The following is a 27192-nucleotide window of genomic DNA, read 5'->3' on the forward strand; positions in this document are numbered from 1 at the left end:
AGCCCAGTGCCTGGAGCTGTGTTGAGGTGAAGATCAGGTGTAAGCCCAGTGCCTGGAGCTGTGTTGAGGTGAAGATCAGGTGTAAGCCCAGTGCCTGGAGCCGTGTTGAGATGAAGAACAGGTGTAAGCCCAGTGCCTGGAGCTGTGTTGAGGTGAAAATCAGGTGTAAGCCCAGTGCCTGGAGCCGTGTTGAGGTGAAGATCAGGTGTAAGCCCAGTGCCTGGAGCTGTGTTGAGGTGAAGATCAGGTGTAAGCCCAGTGCCTGGAGCTGTGTTGAGGTGAAGATCAGGTGTAAGCCCAGTGCCTGGAGCTGTGTTGAGGTGAAGATCAGGTGTAAACCCAGTGCCTGGAGCTGTGTTGAGGTGAAAATCAGGTGTAAGCCCAGTGCCTGGAGCTGTGTTGAGGTGAAGATCTGGTGTAAGCCCAGTGCCTGGAGCTGTGTTGAGGTGAAGATCAGGTGTAAGCCCAGTGCCTGGAGCCGTGTTGAGGTGAAGATCAGGTGTAAACCCAGTGCCTGGACCTGTGTTGAGGTGAAAATCAGGTGTAAGTCTAGTGCCTGGAGCCGTGTTGAGGTGAAGAACAGGTGTAAGCCCAGTGCCTGGAGCTGTGTTGAGGTGAAGGTCAGGTGTAAGCCCAGTGCCTGGAGCTGTGTTTAGGTGAAGCTCAGGTGTAAGCCCAGTGCCTGGAGCCGTGTTGAGGTGAAAATCAGGTGTAAGCCCAGTGCCTGGAGCCGTGTTGAGGTGAAAATCAGGTGTAAGCCCAGTGCCTGGAGCTGTGTTGAGGTGAAGATCAGGTGTAAGCCCAATGCCTGGAGCTGTGTTGAGTTGAGATCAGGTGTAAGCCCAGTGCCTGGAGCTGTGTTGAGGTGAAAATCAGGTGTAAGCCCAGTGCCTGGAGCTGTGTTGAGGTGAAGATCAGGTGTAAACCTAGTGCCTGGAGCTGTGTTGAGGTGAAGATCAGGTGTAAGCCCAGTGCCTGGAGCTGTGTTGAGGTGAAAATCAGGTGTAAGCCCAGTGCCTGGAGCCGTGTTGAGGTGAAGATCAGGTGTAAGCCCAGTGCCTGGAGCCGTGTTGAGGTGAAGATCAGGTGTAAGCCCAGTGCCTGGAGCTGTATTGAGGTGAAGATCAGGTGTAAGCCCAGTGCCTGGAGCTGTGTTGAGGTGAAGATCAGGTGTAAGCCCAGTGCCTGGAGCTGTGTTGAGGTGAAGATCAGGTGTAAGCCCAGTGCCTGGAGCTGTGTTGAGGTGAAGATCAGGTGTAAGCCCAGTGCCTGGAGCCGTGTTGAGGTGAAGATCAGGTGTAAGCCCAGTGCCTGGAGCCGTGTTGAGGTGAAGATCAGGTGTAAGCCCAGTGCCTGGAGCCGTGTTGAGGTGAAGATCAGGTGTAAGCCCAGTGCCTGGAGCCGTGTTGAGGTGAAGAACAGGTGTAAGCCCAGTGCCTGGAGCCGTGTTGAGGTGAAGAACAGGTGTAAGCCCAGTGCCTGGAGCCGTGTTGAGGTGAAGATCAGGTGTAAGCCAAGGGGCAGGAGCCGTGTTGAGGTGAAGGTCAGGTAAAGGTCAGAAACAAATGAACATTAACACCAACCCTGTTAACACCATCCCTGTTAACACCATCCCTGTTAAAACCAACCCTGTTAACACCACACCTGTTACACTAACCCTGTTAACACCAACCCTGTTAACACCAACCCTGTTACACCAACCCTGTTAACACCATCCCTGTTAACACCACACCTGTTACACTAACCCTGTTAACACCATCCCTGTTAACACCATCCCTGTTAACACCACCCCTGTTAACACCACACCTGTTACACGAACCCTGTTAACACCACACCTGTTACACTAACCCTGTTAACACCACACCTGTTACACTAACCCTGTTAACACCACCCCTGTTAACACCAACCCTGTTAACACCATCCCTGTTAACACCACACCTGTTACACGAACCCTGTTAACACCACACCTGTTACACTAACCCTGTTAACACCACACCTGTTACACTAACCCTGTTAACACCACACCTGTTACACTAACCCTGTTAACACCAACCCTGTTAACACCAACCCTGTTAACACCAACCCTGTTAACACCACACCTGTTAACACCATCCCTGTTAACACCACACCTGTTACACTAACCCTGTTAACACCACACCTGTTACACTAACCCTGTTAACACCACACCTGTTACACTAACCCTGTTAACACCAACCCTGTTGACACCAACCCTGTTACACTAACCCTGTTAACACCATCCCTGTTAACACCATCCCTGTTAACACCACACCTGTTACACTAACCCTGTTAACACCATCCCTGCTCATACCAACACAACTGACAGGCTTTAATGGAGATGAAAAATGAGAAGATGTCAATGATTGCTATGTTGTAATCCCCATGATTAAATAGAGATACACTGACAGGTATTTACACTGTCAAGAGACTATGCCAGTGTAGACCCAGCCAGTGTAGGCCAGGCTAGTGTAGACTAGGCTAGTGAAGACCAGGCTAGTGTAGACCAGGCTAGTGTAGACTCGGCTAGTGTAGACCAGGCCAGTGTAAACCCGGCTAGTGTAGACCAGGCCAGTGTAAACCCGGCTAGTGTAGACCAGGCTAGTTCAGACCAGGCCAGTGTGGACTGGGCTCGCGTAGACAAGGCTAGTAAAGACCATGCTAGTGTAGTCAAGGCTTGTAAATACTAGGCTAGTGTAGACTAGGCTAGTATAGACCAGGCTAGTGTAGACTCAGCTAGTGTAGACCAGGCTAGTGTAGACCAGGCTAGTGTAGACCCGGCGAGTGTAGACCAGGCCAGTGTAGACTGGGCTAGTGTAGACAAGGCTAGTAAAGACCATGCTAGTGTAGTCTAGGCTTGTAAAGACTAGGCTAGTGTACACTAGGCTCGTGTAGGCCAGGCTAGTATAGACTAGGCTAGTATATGCCAGGCTAGGATGGCCTACACTAGGCCAGTGTAGACCCAGCCAGTGTAGGCCAGGCTAGTGTAGACTCGGCTAGTGTAGACCAGGCCAGTGTAGACCCGGCTAGTGTAGACCAGGCTAGTGTAGACCAGGCTTGTATAGACTCAGCTAGTGTAGACCAGGCCAGTGTAAACCCGGCTAGTGTAGACCAGGCTAGTGTAGACCAGGCTAGTGTAGACCAGACTAGTGTAGACTAGGCTAGTGTAGACCAGGCTAGTGTAGACCAGGCTAGTGTAGACCAGACTAGTGTATACTAGGTTAGTGTACACTAGGCTAGTGTAGACCAGGCTAGTACAGACAAGGCTAGTTTAGACTGGGCTAGTGTACACTTGGCTAGTGTAGACCAGGCTAGTTCAGACCAGACTAGTGTAGACCAGGTTCGTGTATACTAGGCTAGTGTTGACTTGTCTAGTGTAGACCAGGCTAGTATAGACCAGGCTAGTGTAGACCAGACTAGTGTATACTAGGTTAGTGTACACTAGGCTAGTGTAGACCAGGCTAGTTCAGACAAGGCTGGTATAGACTAGGATAGTGTAGACTAGGATAGTGCAGACTGGGCTAGTGTATACCAGGCTAGTGTAGACCAGGCTAGTTCAGACCAGGGTAGTGTAGACTAGCATAGTGTAGACTAGGATAGTATAGACAAGGCTTGTGTAGACTAGGATAGTATAGACAAGGCCTGTGTAGACTAGGATAGTATAGACAAGGCTAGCATAGACCAGGCTAGTATAGACCAGACTATTGTAGACCAGGTTAGTGTATACTAGGCTAGTGTAGACCAGGCTAGTGTAGACCAGGCTAGTTCAGACCAGGCTAGTGTAGACCAGGCTAGTTCAGACCAGGCTAGTGTAGACCAGGCTAGTTCAGACCAGACCAGTGTAGACTGGGCTAGCGTAGACAAGGCTAGTAAAGACCATGCTAGTGTAGTCTAAGCTTGTAAAGACTAGGCTAGTGTACACTAGGCTCGTGTAGGCCAGGCTGGTATAGACTAGGCTAGTATATGCCAGGCTAGGATGGCCTACACTAGTCCAGTGTAGACCCAGCCAGTGTAGGCCAGGCTAGTGTAGACTAGGCTAGTGAAGACCAGGTTAGTGTAGACCAGGCTAGTATAGACCAGGCTAGTGTAGACCAGGCTAGTGTAGACCAGGCTAGTGTTGACCAGGCTAATATAGACCAGGCAAGTATAGACCAGGCTAGTGTAGACTTGGCTAGTGCAGACCAGGCCAGTGTAAACCCGGCTAGTGTAGACCAGGCTAGTGTAGACCAGGCTAGTGTAGACCCGGCTAGTGTAGACCAGGCTAGTGTAGACCAGACTAGTGTATACTAGGCTAGTGTAGATTAGGCTAGTGTAGACCAGGCTAGTACAGACAAGGCTAGTGTAGACTAGGATAGTGTATACTAGGTTAGTGTATACCAGGCTAGTGTAGACCAGGCTAGTTCAGACCAGGGTAGTGTAGACTAGCTGTGCTGCCATCCTGTTAGAAGGTAACAGATTATTTTATTACAATGGTTAAATTGGATTTTCATTGTGTTCAATGGTGTTATTTTCCCCCTAGTGGCGCTTTCTGGTACTTAGAAAGACGACGCAAACAGGGAGTAGAGAATTTGTTTTGCACGCATAGAAGCAGCTCCAAACAACGCTACGGTGCAGGTCTTTCAGTGTAGTTATTTCTTGTCACTCTTCAGCCTTGGAAAAATATTTGTTTGTAAGTTCGATTCAAGCATTTAGCTAATAATGATCATCTTGTTATTGATAGAGTTGCTTACATATCAATGTTGGTTGCATTTACTCACAAATTGCAATGCCTTTCATGTATGTCGTTAGCTGTATTACTTTGCTCATGCGTTATGCAAACGAATTGTAAAATATACAATGCTGTAGTTTTGTTACTGTTTCTAGTGTAATATGCTTTGTTATTCTACATAGATGGTTATACATTATTAGAGTAATGAAAGGAGCCAATTACCATATGGTTAACAATTAGCTATATGGTTTGGCATCATGCCAGATGCATGGTACCTTAGCGCGTGCTTTGTATTTATGCAACTTCAAATGTTTAATGTACAGCTACAGTATGTCGGTGTGAATTGAACACTAAAGTATATTCTTTTCTGTATTTTGCAGTTTCACAACATAAACGTTTACAATATATTAATTCAAGAAAAGTCACGCCTTGGGAGTTTTATTGAAGACTTAGTTGTTAGCTATCTGTCTAGTTTTGCATGGGAACGCAACTCAAGGGCAGAATAATAGCATAGTGTAGACTAGGATAGTATAGACAAGGCTTGTGTAGACTAGGATAGTATAGACAAGGCTTGTGTAGACTAGGATAGTGCAGACTAGGCTAGTGCAGACTAGGCTAGTGCAGACCAGGTTAGTGTAGACTAGGCTAGTGTAGACTAGTATAGACCAGACTAGTGTAGACCAGGTTAATGTATACTAGGCTAGTGTACACCAGGCTAGTTCAGACCAGGCTAGTGGAGACCAGGCTAGTTCAGACCAGGCCAGTGTAGACTGGGCTAGCGTAGACAAGGCTAGTAAAGATCATGCTAGTGTAGTCTAGGCTTGTAAAGACTAGGCTCGTGTACACTAGGCTTGTGTAGGTCAGGCTAGTATAGACTAGGCTAGTATATGCCAGGCTAGGATGGCCTACACTAGGCTAGTGTAAACCAAGCTAGTGTAGACCAGGCTAGTTTAGACCAGGCTAGTTTAGACCAGGCTAGTTTAAACCAGGCTAGTTTAAACCAGGCTAGTTTAGACCAGGCTAGTTTAGACAAGGCTAGTTTAGACCAGGCTAGTTTAGACCAGGCTAGTTTAGACCAGGCTAGTTTAGACCAGGTTAGTGTAGACAAGGCTAGTTTAGACCAGGCTAGTTTAGACCAGGCTAGTTTAGACCAGGCTAGTTTAGACCAGGCTAGTGTAGACCAGGCTAGTATAGACCAGGCTAGTATAGACCAGGCTAGTTTAGACCAGGTTAGTGTAGACAAAGCTAGTATAGACCAGGCTAGTATAGACTTGGATACTGTAGGCCAGGCACGTGCAAGACAGGAGCTACGTGTATGTTGATTAATTGTAATAATGAGCAAATACAGTGAATTAAATAGTCATGAACGAGCACATCTGTACTCATTGTACTGTCCCTACACCCCTTCCTTTCTCATTCACATTCAACCCACAACCTCACACCTCTATATCCTAGCCCTCCTCTCCCTTCCTTTCATTTCTCCCTTCAGTCAGCTGGCTCCCTGTGGCAAGAGGAGGACAGTGGAGTGTTTGAGCTGGATGTGTCTTTGCTTAGGAAGAAGTGTGCAGACCTCTGGTTCTGACCTCTGAGAATCTCATCTCTCCTCCTATTCTGCTCATCTGCTCCCTCCATCACGTCAATCCACACCCCAAAGAGGACCTTCATCAACACACCTCCCTCTTTTGCTCGTCCTCTCCTCCCTCTCTTTCTTTCTTTCTCTCTCTGTTTCTGAACCCCTTTATAACAGTGTCTCTGTCATGAAACAGCCATTTATTCATTATTTTTGTCAAAGAAAATGTATTTTACTTTCACCAACAGCGGTGCCCATAGAGGATAGCACATTTACATACAGCCGATAGCACCAATTACATGAGACATTATTGTACATATTTTTAGTATGCAAAGTTGCAATATTGTGTTAACATTACAGTACATTCTTAGGATATACAAACCTGTTATTCCTCTCTCCCTAATTATTCCATCTCTCCCCCTCTTTCCATCTTTCCACATCTCCTCATCACTCCCCCATCTCCCCCATCTCCCCCATCTCCTCCATCTCCTCCATCTCTCCTTCATCTTTCCCCATCACCTCCATCCATCTCTGTCTCTCCTCCATATTTCCACATGTCCTCTACCTTTCTCTAAATCCACAATCTCTCTCCCTCTTTCCTCCATCTTTCCCTATCTCCTCCATCTCTCTCCCTCATCTTTCCCCATCTCTACCCCCTCTCTCCTCCATCTTTCCCCATGTCTCTCCTCCATCTTTCCATCTCTCTCCTCCATCTTCTCCCATCTCTCTCCATCTCTCCTCCATATTTACCCATCTCCTCTATCTTTCCCTAACTTCTCAATCTCTCCCCAACTCTCCTCAATCTTTCCTCATCTCCTCCATCTTTCTCCATCTCCTCCATTTATCTCTGTCTCATCTCCATATTCCCCCATCTCCTCCATCTCTCTCCTCCATCTTTCCCCATCTCTACCCCCTCTCTCCTCCATCTTTCCTCATCTCCTCCATCTCTACCCCCTCATCTTTCCTAATTCCCTCCATCTCTCCTTCATCTCTCCCCCTCTCTCCTCCATCTTTCCTCATCTCCTCCATCTCTCTCCATCTTTCCCCATCTCTACCCCCTATCCTCCATCTTTCCCCATGTCTCTCCTCCATCTCTCCCTCTCTCCTCCATCTCTCCCTCTCTCCTCCATCTTTCCCCATCTCTACCCCCTATCCTACATCTTTCCCCATGTCTCTCCATCTTTCCCCATGTCTCTCCTCCATCTCTCTCCCTCTCTCCTCCATCTTTCCCTATGTCTCTCCTCCATCTTTCCCCATGTCTCTCCTCCATCTTTCCCCATGTCTCTCCTCCATCTTTCCCCATGTCTCTCCTCCATCTTTCCCCATGTCTCTCCTCCATCTCTCTCCCTCTCTCCTCCATCTTTCCCTATGTCTCTCCACCATCTCTCTCCCTCTCTCCTCCATCTTTCCCTATGTCTCTCCTCCATCTTTCCCCAAGTCTCTCCTCCATTTTTCTCCATGTCTCTCCTCCATTTTCTCCATGTCTCTCCTCCATCTTTCCCTATGTCTCTCCTCCATCTTTCCCCATGTCTCTCCTCCATCTTTCCCCATGTCTCTCCTCCATTTTTCTCCATGTCTCTCCTCCATCTTTCCCTATGTCTCTCCTCCATCTCTCTCCTCTCTCCTCCATCTTTCCCTATGTCTCTCCACCATCTCTCTCCCTCTCTCCTCCATCTTTCCCTATGTCTCTCCTCCATCTTTCCCCAAGTCTCTCCTCCATTTTTCTCCATGTCTCTCCTCCATTTTTCTCCATGTCTCTCCTCCATCTTTCCCCATGTCTCTCCTCCATTTTTCTCCATGTCTCTCCTCCATTTTTCTCCATGTCTCTCCTCCATCTTTCCCTATGTCTCTCCTCCATCTTTCCCCATGTCTCTCCTCCATCTTTCCCCATGTCTCTCCTCCATCTTTCCCCATCTCTACCCCCCTCTCCTCCATCTTTCCCCATCTCTACCCCCTATCCTCCATCTTTCCCCATGTCTCTCCTCCATCTTTCCCCATCTCTACCCCCTATCCTCCATCTTTCCCCATGTCTCTCCTCCATCTTTCCCCATCTCTACCCCCTATCCTCCATCTTTCCCCATCTCTACCCCCTATCCTCCATCTTTCCCCATCTCTACCCCCTATCCTCCATCTTTCCCCATCTCTACCCCCTATCCTCCATCTTTCCCCATGTCTCTCCTCCATCTTTCCCCATCTCTACCCCCTATCCTCCATCTTTCCCCATCTCTACCCCCTATCCTCCGTCTTTCCCCATGTCTCTCCTCCATCTTTCCCCATCTCTACCCCCTATCCTCCATCTTTCCCCATCTCTACCCCCTATCCTCCATCTTTCCCCATCTCTACCCCCCCTATCCTCCATCTTTCCCCATGTCTCTCCTCCATCTTTCCCCATCTCTACCCCCTCTATCCTCAATCTTTCCCCATGTCTCTCCTCCATCTCTCTCCCTCTCTCCTCCATCTTTCCCTATGTCTCTCCTCCATCTTTCCCCATCTCTACCCCCTCTCTCCTCCATCTTTCCCCATGTCTCTCCTCCATCTTTCCCCATCTCTACCCCCTCTCCTCCATCTTTCCCTATGTCTCTCCTCCATCTTTCCCCATCTCTACCCCCTCTCCTCCATCTTTCCCCATCTCTACCCCCTATCCTCCATCTTTCCCCATGTCTCTCCTCCATCTTTCCCCATGTCTCTCCTCCATCTCTCTCCCTCTCTCCTCCATCTTTCAATATATCTCTCCTCCATCTTTCCCCATCTCTACCCCCCTCTCCTCCATCTTTCCCCATCTCTACCCCCCTCTCCTCCATCTTTCCCCATCTCTACCCCCCTCTCCTCCATCTTTCCCCATCTCTACCCCCTATCCTCCATCTTTCCCCATGTCTCTCCTCCATCTTTCCCCATGTCTCTCCTCCATCTCTCTCCCTCTCTCCTCCATCTTTCAATATGTCTCTCCTCCATCTTTCCCCATCTCTACCCCCCTCTCCTCCATCTTTCCCCATCTCTACCCCCCTCTCCTCCATCTTTCCCCATCTCCTCCATCTTTCCCCATCTCTACCCCCTCTCTCCTCCATCTTTCCCCATCTCCTCCATCTTTCCCCATCTCCTCCATCTTTCCCCATCTCCTCCATCTTTCCCCATCTCTACCCCCTCTCTCCTCCATCTTTCCCTATGCCTCTCCTCCATCTTTCCATATCTCTCCCTCTCTCCTCAATCTTCTCCCATCTCCTCCATCTATCTCCCTCTCTCCTCAAGCCTACCCCATCTCCTCATCTCTCTCCATCTGTCCTTTATCTTTCCCCATCTCTCTCCTCCATCTTCTCCCATCTCCCTCCTTCCCTCCTCCATATATCCCCATGTCCTCTATCTTTCTCTAACTCCACAATCTCTCCTCCATCTTCTCCATCTCTCCCCCTGTCTCCTCCATCTTTCCCCATCTCCTCATCTCTCCCCATGTCTTCTCCATCTCTCCCCCTGTCTCCTCCATCTCTCTCCATCTCTCTCCATCTCTCCTCCATCTTTCACCATCTCCTCCATCCCTTCTGCATATTTCCCAATCTCCTTCATCTCTCTCCCTATCTCCTCCATCTTTCCCCATCTATCTCCGTCTCTCCTCCAACTTTCCCCATCGCTCTCCCTCTCTCCATCTATCTCCCTCTCTCCTTCATCTTTCCCCAACTCTCCTCCATATTTCCCCATCTCCTCTATCTCTCTCCGTCTCTCCTCCATCTATCCTCATCGCTCTCCCTCATCTATCTCCAACTCCTCCATCTTTCCTTATTTCCTCCGTCTCTCCTCCATCTTCCCCCGTCTCTCTCCATCTCACTCCATCTCTCCAGACAGTCACAGTGGGTTGTAGCTACCTCATTTTCATTTGGATCTCATTCACCGCAAATAAATCACATTCATAGAACACCTGAGCAAACCCAGGCCTGTGGTCCCAGGTGGACCAATTCAAATAGCATTCAATTCTGTCTTTGAGAACACACAACACAAAGGTTGGGCTCAAACAATTCTATGTCTTCACGGGTCACACATACAAATACACACCTTTACAGACACACAACCACACTGCCCCCCATCCACCTCTCATTTTCTCACTCTCTATCTTTACTCTGTCTCTCGCTCACTCTCTTTCTCCTCCCTCTCTCCCTTTCTCACTTCCCTTTCCCTGCCATTCTACTGGGGTCATTGATTGACAGCTCCACCACTCTGCCTGGTGAATTGTGGGGAGGCAGAGGATTTGCATTTAGTATTTTTCCACATGTTCAGGAGATCATGGGCTTTCCGTGAGAAAGAATAGGACCTGAAAGGGCTCCTCCACCAGATTGATAGATGTAAATGACTCATTACACTTCCCATCGCTCTTTTTTCATTTGAGAAATAGCTGTTACCTGAGCTTGCTTCTCGGGGGACGACATAGCGAGACCCGAGAGCTATGTACATTATTGGAATTAGAATGACTACCAAAGCAATAGCGGGAACTTATGACCAGGTCAGAGACTCTGGGTCACACTCACCTCTGCTGGTCTACTGTGGATTAATGCCTGAGAAACACCCCACTTTCATTTATTAACGTATGCCTAGTATTTTCATGATATTACAAATCTAAATCTATAAGACACATTCAATAAAACACACAACGCAGACCCCTGGAATCTCGCATATCACTTGTAGAATCTTAAAAGAACCAATGACTGTCAGTGAAACTTAACAAAAACTGAACCACTTTATCCCTCATTGTGTTTTGTTCCTGTGGTCCTTTCTATTTTTACATTACACAGCAAAAACTTTAGCGCAGCACTTGTCTGGTCGATGTGGAGGAGATTCTCTTATCCACTGGCACATTACCACAGTACAGGAGGAGATAGGGGAGGAGGGAGGTTGTTGATTGTGTCACGTCCCCAGAGGCCAGGGGCTGTGAGGGCTCTTTGTGCAACCCTGCTCTCAGCGGAGGATTGGACTGGCAGGCATTACAACATGAAAAGGGACATGCTGTGAAGCAGCTGCACGGGGCTAGAGGGAGAGAGGGAGGTAAGGAGTGAGGGATGGACAATCAAAGAGCTGCTAACCTGACTCTTTCATGTCCAGGCTCCTCAGAGATGCTCTCTGATTCTCTAACCTGACTCTGTCATGTCCCACCTCCTCTGAGATGCTCTCTGATTCTTTAACCTGACTCTGTCATGTCCCGGCTCCTCTGAGATGCTTTCTGATTCTCTAACCTGATTCTGTCATGTCCCGGCTCCTCTGAGATGCTCTCTGATTCTCTAACCTGACTCTGTCATGTCCCGGCTCCTCTGAGATGCTCTCTGATTCTCTAACCTGACTCTGTCATGTCCCGGCTCCTCTGAGATGCTCTCTGATTCTCTAACCTGACTCTGTCATGTCCCACCTCCTCTGAGATGCTCTCTGATTCTCTAACCTGACTCTGTCATGTCCCTGCTCCTCTGAGATGCTCTCTGATTCTTTAACCTGACTCTGTCTTGTCCCGGCTCCTCTGAGATGCTCTCCGATTCTCTAACCTGACTCTGTCATGTCCCGGCTCCTCTGAGATGCTCTCTGATTCTTTAACCTGACTCTGTCATGTCCCGGCTCCTCTGACATGTTCTCTGATTCTCTAACCTGACTCTGTCATGTCCTGGCTCCTCTGAGATGCTCTCTGATTCTCTAACCTGACTCTGTCATGTCCCGGCTCCTCTGAGATGCTCTCTGATTCTCTAACCTGACTCTGTCTTGTCCCGGCTCCTCTGAGATGCTCTCTGATTCTCTAACCTGACTCTGTCATGTCCCAGCCTCTCTGAGATGCTCTCTGATTCTCTAACCTGACTCTGTCATGTCCCAGCTCCTCTGAGATGCTCTTTGATTCTCTCGCTTTGTTTCTTACCTTTAGGCTCCACACACACGTCTTGAACGCAGTGGCAATATAGTAAAATATATTCCAAACATGTAGTCCACCTGACTGTATCAGATATAGTCATATATATTCCAAACATGTAGTCCAACTGACTGTATCAGATATAGTCATATATATTCCAAACATGTAGTCCAACTGACTGTATCAGATATAGTCATATATATTCCAAACATGTAGTCCACCTGACTGTATCAGATATAGTCAAATCAAATCAAATCAAATTTATTTATATAGCCCTTCGTACATCAGCTGATATCTCAAAGTGCTGTACAGAAACCCAGCCTAAAACCCCAAACAGCAAACAATGCAGGTGTAAAAGCACGGTGGCTAGGAAAAACTCCCTAGAAAGGCCAAAACCTAGGAAGAAACCTAGAGAGGAACCGGGCTATGTGGGGTGGCCAGTCCTCTTCTGGCTGTGCCGGGTAGAGATTATAACAGAACATGACCAAGATGTTCAAATGTTCATAAATGACCAGCATGGTCGAATAATAATAAGGCAGAACAGTTGAAACTGGAGCAGCAGCACAGTCAGGTGGACTGGGGACAGCAAGGAGCCTTCATGTCAGGTAGTCCTGGGGCACGGTCCTAGGGCTCAGGTCAGTTGAAACTGGAGCAGGAGCATGGCCAGGTGGACTGGGGACAGCAAGGAGTCCTCATGTCAGGTAGTCCTGGGACATGGTCCTACGGCTCAGGTCCTCCGAGAGAGAGAAAGAAAGAGAGAAGGAGAGAATTAGAGAACGCACACTTAGATTCACACAGGACACCGAATAGGACAGGAGAAGTACTCCAGATATAACAAACTGACCCTAGCCCCCGACACATAAACTACTGCAGCATAAATACTGGAGGCTGAGACAGGAGGGGTCAGGAGACACTGTGGCCCCATCCGAGGACACCCCGGACAGGGCCAAACAGGAAGGATATAACCCCACCCACTTTGCCAAAGCACATCCCCCACACCACTAGAGGGATATCTTCAACCACCAACTTACCATCCTGAGACAAGGCCGAGTATAGCCCACAAAGATCTCCGCCACGGTACAACCCAAGGGGGGCACCCAGACAGGCCGACCACAACAGTGAATCAACCCACCCAGGTGACGCACCCCCCAGGGACGGCACGAGAGAGCCCCAGCAAGCCAGTGACTCAGCCCCCGTAACAGGGCTAGAGGCAGAGAATCCCAGTGGAAAGGGGAACCGGCCAGGCAGAGACAGCAAGGGCGGTTCGTTGCTCCAGAGCCTTTCCGTTCACCTTCCCACTCCTGGGCCAGACTACACTCAATCATATGACCCACTGAAGAGATGAGTCTTCAGTAAAGACTTAAAGGTTGAGACCGAGTTTGCGTCTCTGACATGGGTAGGCAGACCGTTCCATAAAAATGGAGCTCTATAGGAGAAAGCCCTGCCTCCAGCTGTTTGCTTAGAAATTCTAGGGACAATTAGGAGGCCTGCGTCTTGTGACCGTAGCGTACGTGTAGGTATGTACGGCAGGACCAAATCAGAGAGGTAGGTAGGAGCAAGCCCATGTAATGCTTTGTAGGTTAGCAGTAAAACCTTGAAATCAGCCCTTGCTTTGACAGGAAGCCAGTGTAGAGAGGCTAGCACTGGAGTAATATGATCAAATTTTTTGGTTCTAGTCAGGATTCTAGCAGCCGTATTTAGCACTAACTGAAGTTTATTTAGTGCTTTATCCGGGTAGCCGGAAAATAGAGCATTGCAGTAGTCTAACCTAGAAGTGACAAAAGCATGGATTAATTTTTCTGCATCATTTTTGGACAGAAAGTTTCTGATTTTTGCAATGTTACGTAGATGGAAAAAAGCTGTCCTCGAAATGGTCTTGATATGTTCTTCAAAAGAGAGATCAGGGTCCAGAGTAACGCCGAGGTCCTTCACAGTTTTATTTGAGACGACTGTACAACCATTAAGATTAATTGTCAGATTCAACAGAAGATCTCTTTGTTTCTTGGGACCTAGAACAAGCATCTCTGTTTTGTCCGAGTTTAATAGTAGAAAGTTTGCAGCCATCCACTTCCTTATGTCTGAAACACATGCTTCTAGCGAGGGCAATTTTGGGGCTTCACCATGTTTCATTGAAATGTACAGCTGTGTGTCATCCGCATAGCAGTGAAAGTTTACATTATGTTTTCGAATAACATCCCCAAGAGGTAAAATATATAGTGAAAACAATAGTGGTCCTAAAACAGAACCTTGAGGAACACCGAAATGTACAGTTGATTTGTCAGAGGACAAACCATTCACAGAGACAAACTGATATCTTTCCGACAGATAAGATCTAAACCAGGCCAGAACTTGTCCGTGTAGACCAATTTGGGTTTCCAATCTCTCCAAAAGAATAGTCATATATATTCCAAACATGTAGTCCACCTGACTGTATCAGATATAGTTATATATATTCCAAACATGTAGTCCACCTGACTGTATCAGATATAGTCATATATATTCCAAACATGTAGTCCAACTGACTGTATCAGATATAGTCATATATATTCCAAACATGTAGTCCACCTGACTGTATCAGATATAGTCATATATATTCCAAACATGTAGTCCACCTGACTGTATCAGATATAGTCATATATATTCCAAACATGTAGTCCACCTGACTGTATCAGATATAGTCATATATATTCCAAACATGTAGTCCACCTGACTGTATCAGATATAGTAATATATATTCCAAACATGTAGTCCAACTGACTGTATCAGATATAGTCATATATATTCCAAACATGTAGTTAACCTGACTGTATCAGATATAGTAATATATATTCCAAACATGTAGTCCAACTGACTGTATCAGATATAGTCATATATATTCCAAACATGTAGTCCAACTGACTGTATCAGATATAGTCATATATATTCCAAACATGTAGTCCAACTGACTGTATCAGATATAGTCATATATATTCCAAACATGTAGTCCAACTGACTGTATCAGATATAGTCATATATATTCCAAACATGTAGTCCACCTGACTGTATCAGATATAGTCATATATATTCCAAACATGTAGTCCACCTGACTGTATCAGATATAGTCATATATATTCCAAACATGTAGTCCAACTGACTGTATCAGATATAGTCATATATATTCCAAACATGTAGTCCACCTGACTGTATCAGATATAGTCATATATATTCCAAACATGTAGTCCACCTGACTGTATCAGATATAGTCATATATATTCCAAACATGTAGTCCACCTGACTGTATCAGATATAGTCATATATATTCCAAACATGTAGTCCAACTGACTGTATCAGATATAGTCATATATATTCCAAACATGTAGTCCAACTGACTGTATCAGATATAGTCATATATATTCCAAACATGTAGTTAACCTGACTGTATCAGATATAGTAATATATATTCCAAACATGTAGTCCAACTGACTGTATCAGATATAGTCATATATATTCCAAACATGTAGTCCAACTGACTGTATCAGATATAGTCATATATATTCCAAACATGTAGTCCAACTGACTGTATCAGATATAGTCATATATATTCCAAACATGTAGTTAACCTGACTGTATCAGATATAGTCATATATATTCCAAACATGTAGTCCAACTGACTGTATCAGATATAGTCATATATATTCCAAACATGTAGTTAACCTGACTGTATCAGATATAGTCATATATATTCCAAACATGTAGTCCACCTGACTCTATCAGATATAGTCATATATATTCCAAACATGTAGTCCAACTGACTGTATCAGATATAGTAATATATATTCCAAACATGTAGTCCAACTGACTGTATCAGATATAGTCGTATATATTCCAAACATGTAGTCCAACTGACTGTATCAGATATAGTCATGTATATTCCAAACATGTAGTCCACCTGACTCTATCAGATATAGTCATATATATTCCAAACATGTAGTCCAACTGACTGTATCAGATATAGTCATATATATTCCAAACATGTAGTCCAACTGACTGTATCAGATATAGTCATATATATTCCAAACATGTAGTCCACCTGACTGTATCAGATATAGTCATATATATTCCAAACATGTAGTCCACCTGACTGTATTCCAAACAGATATAGTCATATATATTCCAAACATGTAGTCCAACTGACTGTATCAGATATAGTCATATATATTCCAAACATGTAGTCCAACTGACTGTATCAGATATAGTCATATATATTCCAAACATGTAGTCCAACTGACTGTATCAGATATATATATGTAGTCCAACTGACTGTATCAGATATAGTCATATATATTCCAAACATGTAGTCCAACTGACTGTATCAGATATAGTCATATATATTCCAAACATGTAGTCCAACTGACTGTATCAGATATAGTCATATATATTCCAAACATGTAGTTAACCTGACTGTATCAGATATAGTCATATATATTCCAAACATGTAGTCCAACTGACTGTATCAGATATAGTCATATATATTCCAAACATGTAGTCCAACTGACTGTATCAGATATAGTCATATATATTCCAAACATGTAGTCCACCTGACTGTATCAGATATAGTCATATATATTCCAAACATGTAGTTAACCTGACTGTATCAGATATAGTCATATATATTCCAAACATGTAGTCCACCTGACTCTATCACAACTGATATAGTCAGATATATATATTCCAAACATGTAGTCCAACTGACTGTATCAGATATAGTAATATATATTCCAAACATGTAGTCCAACTGACTGTATCAGATATAGTCGTATATATTCCAAACATGTAGTCCAACTGACTGTATCAGATATAGTCATGTATATTCCAAACATGTAGTCCACCTGACTCTATCAGATATAGTCATATATATTCCAAACATGTAGTCCACCTGACTGTATCAGATATAGTCATATATATTCCAAACATGTAGTCCAACTGACTGTATCAGATATAGTCATATATATTCCAAACATGTAGTCCAACTGACTGTATCAGATATAGTCATATATATTCCAAACATGTAGTCCACCTGACTCTATCAGATATAGTCATATATATTCCAAACATGTAGTCCACCTGACTGTATCAGATATAGTCATATATATTCCAAACATGTAGTCCAACTGACTGTATCAGATATAGTCATATATATTCCAAACATGTAGTCCAACTGACTGTATCAGATATAGTCATATATATTCCAAACATGTAGTCCAACTGACTGTATCAGATATAGTCATATATATTCCAAACATGTAGTCCAACTGACTGTATCAGATATAGTCATATATATTCCAAACATGTAGTTAACCTGACTGTATCAGATATAGTCATATATATTCCAAACATGTAGTCCAACTGACTGTATCAGTTACTCAACACAGTGTGGACTGAAGCCGGATTTGATTTGACCTATTTTCAGACAGAGAGACACATAATGTGACAGAGAGACACATAATGTGACAGGGAGACACATAATGTGACAGAGAGACACATAATGTGACAGAGAGACACATAATGTGACAGAGAGACACATAATGTGACAGAGAGACACATAATGTGACAGAGAGACACATACTGTGACAGAGAGACACATAATGTGACAGAGAGACACATAATGTGACAGAGAGACACATAATGTGACAGAGAGACACATAATGTGACAGAGAGACACATAATGTGACAGAGAGACACATAATGTGACAGAGAGACACATAATGTGACAGAGAGACACATAATGTGACAGAGAGACACATAATGTGACAGAGAGACACATAATGTGACAGAGCGACACATAATGTGACAGAGAGACACATAATGTGACAGAGAGACACATAATGTGACAGAGAGACACATAATGTGACAGAGAGACAGAGAGACACATAATGTGACAGAGAGACACATAATGTGACAGAGAGACACATAATGTGACAGAGAGACACATAATGTGACAGGGAGACACATAATGTGACAGGGAGACACATAATGTGACAGATAGACACATAATGTGACAGGGAGACACATAATGTGACAGAGAGACACATAATGTGACAGAGAGACACATAATGTGACAGAGAGACACATAATGTGACAGAGAGACACACTGTTTTTTTTCAGCAAGGATTTCTCATTATACACCATACCTATACCGGTACTTTTCTGATAAGATACGATGGACACTTTGTGTTAGCTCTGGTTACTGTGGCAACAGCTCTACAAGGACTGCAGCCCAGCTGGCTTTACCGGGGAATCTTCAGCTGACGGCATACTCTCACATCAGTTGTGTTGGCAGTGGAGAATTTCAGTGATGAGTATTGTAGAAATACAAACAATTTACCCATTGCGTAATCTTGGTGGACATAGCAATGTAATTAATTATGATTATACTGATTTATTCTCTTGTATCTTTGACAAAAAGCCCAATGATCTCTGTTGAGAGTGTTTTACTGAAGTAGTGCAGGTGTGTTTAGAGAGTAGGCTACGTCCCACGGGACAGTGTCCTGCAGAGTGGGGTTTTAGTAGGTAAATAAACCCCCATTGTGATTAGCCCGCAATTACACAGTAACATTAGCTAATGGTTCTGAAGAGTGCAAACAAACAATGGCTCATTCTTCTGTAGGACATACCCTAGTAGTGAACAGTTCAAGTTCAAAGGTTAAAACTGAAAAAGAATACAAACAGACAAGCATCCAGCATCCCAGACTGCAGACATGAAACTTGTGTATAATTGGATCCTCCAGTGTCATGTATGGCATTGAGAGGATGAGAGGATTACGACGATTTAGAAATGTGACCATCTTTGAGACAGCAGTAATCCTGCCATTCTATCGGGGAAACAATAACATCAGTAGTTTCAATTTCACCAGCTTGTTTGTTCATCAGAAAATACACATGCTATCTATCAGAGTGAGCTAAATAGCAAGTGGAATGGCTAGCAAAGGTTCCACTACTAAAACGACTCTACTTAAATAACCACAGCACAGATGACTCGTTCCTCCACTGCCTTGAAACAATCCTTTCCTATTGACGTCTTCAGATCAGCACTGTAATAATTGAATGTTAGAGTGTGTGATTCAGACTCCGTGTGCAACACATCCTTTCAGCATCACCGTTCACATTGAGACTTCACTGAAAGGGGAAATCTATATATCAAGCCCCAAAAATAATGACACAAAATAAAGATGGGAATCGAGTGAGGTGTGACCGTGGAGCCAAAGATGAATTCTGCCTGTTGACGAAGGAGATACAAGTTAATGCCGGATTGCTTTTGTTTGACTTCCGGGGAACTAATTGGATATGTTGAATAAATAGCAGACAGAGAGCAATGAAGGCCATCCGGCCGGCTTCTTTATAGCTGCAGTACATCACCACTCAATGACACCGAACGTATATTTCATTGTGCATTTGTACAAAAGTACACTTGGTGATTCAGCTTTATCTTTACCTAACTCTACATGATTCTGTAAACGTTACGTAAACCACAATAACTGAAAACCATTTTATTTATTCATGTTTTACTTCAGTTTATTTAGTAAATACTTTAACACTTTTTTGTCTTAAAATTGCATTGTTGTTTAAGGGCTTGTAAGTAAGTATTTCACTGTAAGGTCTGTTATATTCGGCGCATGTGGGAAATAACATTTGATTTGATTTAATTTGAAACTCAGTTATGATTTGAACTAAAAGGCCTCCGGAGGACAATGCTAATCGTTAGGCATTATATGAGCTCTACCGTGAGCATGTGTTGTTCTAGCGTCCTGGCCGCTTCATTCGGTTCTACACCCACAAACAACTGCTTGATGTCATTAGCAGAGCCACTTGAGGTCATGGAGAAACAACAGTTGAACTGACTGAGGAGAAACGTGTGTATGGTATTACCACATGATTTGCATTAGCCACCTTGTCAGGTAAAAGAGACACCCACTGACCTGTTGTGGGAGATGTAATTATCCACTGAAGTTCGTAGCCAGAGTTACACGTAATTGATGTTTATTTCCTCAGGAAGGGTTGAAATCTGTATTGATTGTCAATTTAAGTAGGCCAGGTTTATCACCAGGCCCTTCGTTCTCCTCCTCCTCTCTGAATCAATATGAATTTCACCTAAACAATGTGATGCGGGCCTACTTCAAGATTCTCCGAACTAAAGCCCCTCTCGGTCGGAACTTATCAACACTCACAAAGATACAATGGACCTTGAAAACCGAGGCCTACAGCATGCGTCTCGTCACATAGATGGGGTTCACCCCCAACACATTACCTCTCATTACACTGCTGTCTCACTCACTAATCTGTGAATTAATTCACCTTTGATGAAGGTAATTAAACAGATTGACAAAGACTCCGGGAAAACAGTCCTTAGAGCAACAACACTACCACAGCGTCCCTTGGGTCCAGGGAAGAGGCGGGTTGTTTTCAGAAGCTCTGTGCTTGTGTGTTAATTAGACCACGTCAGAACGGCTGGACGGGAAAAGTACGTTATGGCCATATGTAATGTAAGCCTCTGATGACAGTCGAACTTCAACCGTATTGGCTAGCTACGCTGCATAGCTCTCCTCATCTCAACACCTCTCAACTCCATCTATAGTGTTTCACCAGTGTCTGTTTCTGCAACGCCACCTAAACAACCTCTCTCTGTCACAGCGGTGACTGATAGTGACAGAGATACAGTCCAACACATGGAGAATGAGAGAGGCCACATCCCTCCATAGTGCAGCTGCCTTAGAGTAAGCATCTTAGCCAACTCCCATCTGAACCAAGCTCTGCTGCTCTGCCTCTGTGGGACACGTCCTCTCTGTACTATAATGGTGTTCACTGAGCCAGAACCACATGGAGGAACACTGGGGTTGAGGGGTGAGCATCCCTCTGTGTCTCTGGAATGGATCCTGTCCAATTGGATCCAAGGGACAGAGGGGAACAGAGTGGGTGTTAAATTACAGGAGCAGGAGGTCAGTCACTATGAGGTGACAATCAGCTGGTTGGTGCCATCGGCTGTTCACATGATGCAGCCCCTGGAGTCACGCAGACGGACCTGCTGCCTTTGGGTCTAGTCCTAGGAGATATCAGTCTCTTTCCATCATGTTGTCACCCACTCTGAAATCCCATTTAAGCAAGGTGCAGAGGTTACACAGTGTGCATATACACTATATGCTTGTCAAATCATCGACTTAAGAATACTGTGGTTATTCGGTAGCCACATCATCACATCACAGAACATATTTTTTAACAAACAATAATCTCTACAACTATGGGGACACAGGACCAGCCAATAGTCATAGTCTGAAGACTACGAAAACCAAATAGCGAATCATGTTGACAGTCATCAACTGGTGGTATCTGTGGCAGACTTCATTCATGTCTATTGTCTCCGGATGTCCTGTATCAATGACTTACTTCCAATCCGATACAGCAGCAGAGAACAACAGGGGAATCTCAGCCCCAAAATGACAGGAGAAAATAGATGGGAGGCCCAAAGGTAATGGGTGGATGGCACAGCATTGTACTCTGTGGTAATGGCCTCTAATGACTCTATCTACCACTTCATTTTAGCTCCTATCGCTGAATAAAACACAACTATTTTGGTAAGGGCTTTGAGTAGAGGAGACAATGCCCAATTATCCAGAAGCCATGGAACAACAGTAGAGTCACTCTAGAGGTAATTGAATGACAGGCCAGGGGAATGACACTGAAGCAGATGCTGGACATTGCTGCTATCGCCAAATACAGATGTCATGATGCAGTTTAACAGTGTTTCCCCAGTAAAAAAAGTCAGTGTAGCACGGAGCATGCATAAAGTCATTTCATATCATTTGATCAGAGGTTATGAATACATTGCTGCTTGTACAGGGTTCATTGCAAACTCACAGCTGCCTCAGTATGTTGTTTGGTGTGGATTTTATGGGTTTTAAGTGTTATACTTTACAGTCTGTGTTTCAAGAGGAGGATGAAAGCAGAGATGCCTACTCACTCAGGTCATGCGGCTCATCTCTGGCCCGGAGTGAAGTTCTATTTTTCATTCCCAAAACAGAGATGAAAACCATGTGAGCTTTACCATGATCCCCTATCAGGTATCCAGAGCCAGGCTGAATCAGGGGAAGATCAGCTTGGCTCTTTGTCTCTTTTCTGGCTGTGAGAGATTGACGAGAGAGTGAACAGATGAGAGGAAGACAAAGAGAAGTGGTCAGAGGTTACATGAGGAATAGGCATACAGCTGCTGGAGAACACTGGTCAGGAGAATGGAACATTCCAACAGTGATGGTAACCGTGGTGGAATACATACAGTGTAAGTTGGAGGTTTACATACACCTTAGCCAAATACATTTAAACTCAGTTTTTCACAATTCCTGACATCTAATCCTAGTTAACATTCCCTGTTTTAGGTCAGTTAGGATCACCACTTTATTTTAAGAATGTGAAGTGTCAGAATAAGAGTATAGAGAATTGTTTCAGCTTTTATTTCTTTCATCATATTCCTAGAGGGTCAGAAGTTTACATACACTCAATTAGTATTTGGTAGCATTGCCTTTAAATTGTTTAACTTGGATCAAACGTTTCGGGTAGTCTTCCACAAGCTTCCCACAAAACGTTTGGTGAATTTTAGCCCATTGTGTAACAGTCAGGTTTGTAGGCCTTCTTGCTCGCACACACCTTTTCAGTTCTGCCCACACATTTTCTATAGGGTTGAAGTCAGGGCTTTGTGATGGCCAATCCAATACCTTGACTTTGATGTCCTTAAGCCATAGTCCCTCCTGCAGCAAAGCAGCCCCCACAACATGATGCTGCCACCCCCGTGCTTCAAGCTTGGGATGGTGTTCTTCGGCTTGTAAGACTCCCCCTTTTTCCTCCAAACATAACGATGGTCATTATGGCCAAACAGTTCTAATTTTGTTTCACCAGACCAGAGGACATTTCTCCAAAAAGTACAATCTTTGTCACCATGTGCAGTGGCAAACCGTAGTCTGGCTTTTTTTATGGCAGTTTTGGAGCAGTGGCTTCTTCCTTGCTATGTCGGTATAGGACTCATTTTACTGTGGATATAGATACTTGTGTTCCTTTTTTCTCCAGCATCTCCACAGGGTCCTTCGCTGTTGTTCTGGGATTGAGTTGCACTTTTCACACCAAAGTACATACATCTCTAGGAGACAGAACGCATCTCCTTCCTGAGCGGTATGACGGCTGCATGGTCCCATGGTGTTTATACTTGCGTACTATTGTTTGTACAGATGAAAGTGGTACCTTCAGGCGTTTGTAAATTGCTCCCAAGGATGAACCAGACTGGTGGAGGTCTCTATTTGTTTTCTGAGGTCTTGGCTGATTTCTTTTTATTTTCCCATGTCAAGCAAAAAGGCACTGAGTTTGAAGGTAGGCCTTGAAATACATCCACAGGTACACCTCCAATTGACTCAAATGATGTCAATTAGCCTTTCAGAAGCTTCTAAAGCCATGACATCAATTTCTGTCATTTTCCAAGCTGTTTATAGGCACAGTCAACTTAGTGTATGTAAACGTCTGACCCACTGGAATTATAAGTGAAATAATCTGTCCGTAAGTAATTTTGGGAAAAATAACTTGTGTCATGCACAAAGTAGATGTCCAAAACGACTTGCCAAAACTATAGTTTGTTAACAAGAACTTTGTGGAGTGGTTGAAAAACAAGTTTTAATGACACCAACCTAAGTGTATGTAAATGTCTGACTTCAACTGTAGCTATGTGTTGCATAGTGTTAATGATTTTTGGTTGAAAATAGTCTGAAATATCCATACAAAGTATCCTAGCCTACTGACTGAAAATGATACACCACCTAATTCGGGTCTTTCAATGTGTGATAGTGGGCGATGTCGTTTTGCGTGGCCGGTGCCCCAGATGGGTGGGGTTTGCTCATTTTTGACCATTCCATTGATGCTAACCTAAGGACAAGTGATGGAAAAAGACACCATTTACAAATAACGCATTTGTGTTTAGTGAGTCCTCCAGATCAGAGGAAATAGGGATCACTGGGATGTTCTCTTAATAATTATGTGAATTGGAAAAGGAATTGTGAAATAAAAGTAAAAGTTAAAAAAAAATACAAATAGCAAAGTACAGATACAAAAAAACCTTACTTATATAGTACTTTAACGTATTTTTACGTAAGTACTTTACACCACTGCCTAAGAAGAAATAACCCACCCATCCCGGGCCGTGGAAAACGAACTTGTCCATTGTGCCTGTGAAATATCTTCATGTGATTTCCCTCCATTTCTCCCCACATGAACTCATTAGGTGTGTTCGAGCAGTAAGACTAATGAAGTCTAATGAAGACAAATGAAGACGAAAGTCAGCGAGTGGTTGGGTTCAAAGCAGAACAAGGTGAGTGCTCGCTGGAAAGAGAATTGTGCCCGTTCCCCTGCTCAGACAGTTCATAGAGCAGTTGACCCTCCCTTGCATGCCTGCCTCACCTGGGACAACTTTAGAGATCCCTGTTGTTCTACAGTTAAAAGACTACAATAGCCACGAAGCTGTTGGCAAGCGAGGCATCCATGACGGCAGTTGTTTAACACAGCAATCAACCTATTTCCCGTAGTCTCAAAAGTATTACATTTTATACTTCAAATAGAGAACACTGTTAATATCATGATTGAAATCTTATGATTTATGCTATTCAAAAAAGTTGACTGAACCTGGATGCACATGTATCAACTTTGAAACATGGCTTTCTTTGTGTGGGTAATAGCTATGACTAATGGCTTCTACCCACTTCTTCAACCTAGCTAGCAGATGGCACGTGGTAAATGCCTGCAATACACTCTTACCATGTAAATGGAAATAATTAGCATAATACTCGGTGCTTGGCCCCTCTTTCCCACCAAAGATTTGTCTGCTCATTGAGTGGCATTGCTGCATGAGCCAAGCCAGGGAGAGCTACTATAGTGATGGCCAATTTGCAGACTGGCAAATCTGTGACTAAATCGAGTGCACCTACCTCGCTGCCCAATCGGATAGGTCAAATCACCGTGGATGCAGAGCTTCCATGACCCTGGCCACAGCCAAGTTTAATAGACTACTAGCCTACGTCAGATTAAATAACTTTTAAAACCACAGAGAGACTGTCAACGAATGCAGCAAAGAGCTGCTGTTTTTATGAGTGAGTTCATGTTTAACTTTATATTCAGCACTGTCACTGTTTTTATTCAACACTATTACAAAACGCTCTTCTCCGTACTTCCGCTCAGGCTGCAGCTGCAATGAATGAGTTGCCAAGTATTGATAGCCCTGCATTTTATTATTATTAGCAGCTCGTCGTGTTGATTTTAATATTAAGGAATATTTAACTTTCTCTGGTCATAGGAACAACATGAATTTGCACATGAGACAGATGCGGTGTGACTTGAGTTTCGCCATCAGGTGGAAGACTGTGTCCCCTCTGTCTGGTCAGTCTCACCGGAGGAAAGGAAGGAGAGAGCGAGGACCGTGAGAGGCAGACCCTGTGTCTGGTCAGTCTCACCGGAGGAAAGGAAGGAGAAAGCAGGGACCGTGAGAGGCAGACCCTCTGTCTGGTCAGTCTCACCGGAGGAAAGGAAGGAGAGAGCAGGGACCGTGAGAGGCAGACCCTCTGTCTGGTCAGTGTCACCGGAGGAAAGGAAGGAGAGAGTGAGGACCGTGAGAGGCAGACCCTCTGTCTGGTCCCCTCTGTCTGGGCAGACCCTCTGTCTGGTCAGTCTCACCGGAGGAAAGGAAGGAGAGAGCAGGACCGTGAGAGGCAGACCCTCTGTCTGGTCAGTCTCACCGGAGGAAAGGAAGGAGAGAGCAGGGACCGTGAGAGGCAGACCCTCTGTCTGGTCAGTCTCACCGGAGGAAAGGAAGGAGAGAGCAGGGACCGTGAGAGGCAGACCCTCTGTCTGGTCAGTCTCACCGGAGGAAAGGAAGGAGAGAGCAGGGACCGTGAGAGGCAGACCCTCTGTCTGGTCAGTCTCACCAGAGGAAAGGAAGGAGAGAGCAGGGACCGTGAGAGGCAGACCCTCTGTCTGGTCAGTCTCACCAGAGGAAAGGAAGGAGAGAGCAGGGACCGTGAGAGGCAGACCCTCTGTCTGGTCAGTCTCACCAAAGGAAAGGAAGGAGAGAGCAGGGACCGTGAGAGGCAGACCCTCTGTCTGGTCAGTCTCACCAAAGGAAAGGAAGGAGAGAGCAGGGACCGTGAGAGGCAGAACCTCTGTCTGGTCAGTCTCACCGGAGGAAAGGAAGGAGAGAGCAGGGACCGTGAGAGGCAGAACCTCTGTCTGGTCAGTCTCACCAAAGGAAAGGAAGGAGAGAGCAGGGACCGTGAGAGGCAGACCCTCTGTCTGGTCAGTGTCACCGGAGGAAAGGAAGGAGAGAGCAGGGACCGTGAGAGGCAGACCCTCTGTCTGGTCAGTCTCACCGGAGGAAAGGAAGGAGAGAGCAGGGACCGTGAGAGGCAGACCCTCTGTCTGGTCAGTCTCACCGGAGGAAAGGAAGGAGAGAGCAGGGACCGTGAGAGGCAGACCCTCTGTCTGGTCAGTCTCACCGGAGGAAAGGAAGGAGAGAGCAGGGACCGTGAGAGGCGGTTGGGAAAATTTGTTTTGAACTTGGTCGTAAAGTCAGGCATCTTTCTAGAGCTCCGACTTTGACTTGAAGATCACTGACGTCGTTATTTGACCTCGTTGACCATCAGATGCAGGTACTATCAGTCCAGTTAAACAAAAGTGAATTATTTCAGTTCCTGCTCCACAGTGCCTCACATGTGCTAAACCAACTGATCTATTTTGTTATCAAAGCTTGAGTTTTGAAATATAATATGGTCTGATTAACAATATTGTCAGGCAAATCATACAGCCAATATGCTCTGATAATGTATTAGTCCTTACTTGTCACGCCCTGGTCGAGGTATTTTGTGTTTATCTTCATCTATTTGGTCAGGCCAGGTTGTGGCATGGGGTTTTTGTATGTGGTGTGTATGTATTGGGATTGTAGCTTAGTGGGGTGTTCTAGTTAAGTCTATGGCTGTCTGAAGT

This window comes from Oncorhynchus keta, chromosome 1 (genome assembly GCF_023373465.1).
Source record: "Oncorhynchus keta strain PuntledgeMale-10-30-2019 chromosome 1, Oket_V2, whole genome shotgun sequence".
Classification (NCBI taxonomy): domain Eukaryota; kingdom Metazoa; phylum Chordata; class Actinopteri; order Salmoniformes; family Salmonidae; genus Oncorhynchus; species Oncorhynchus keta.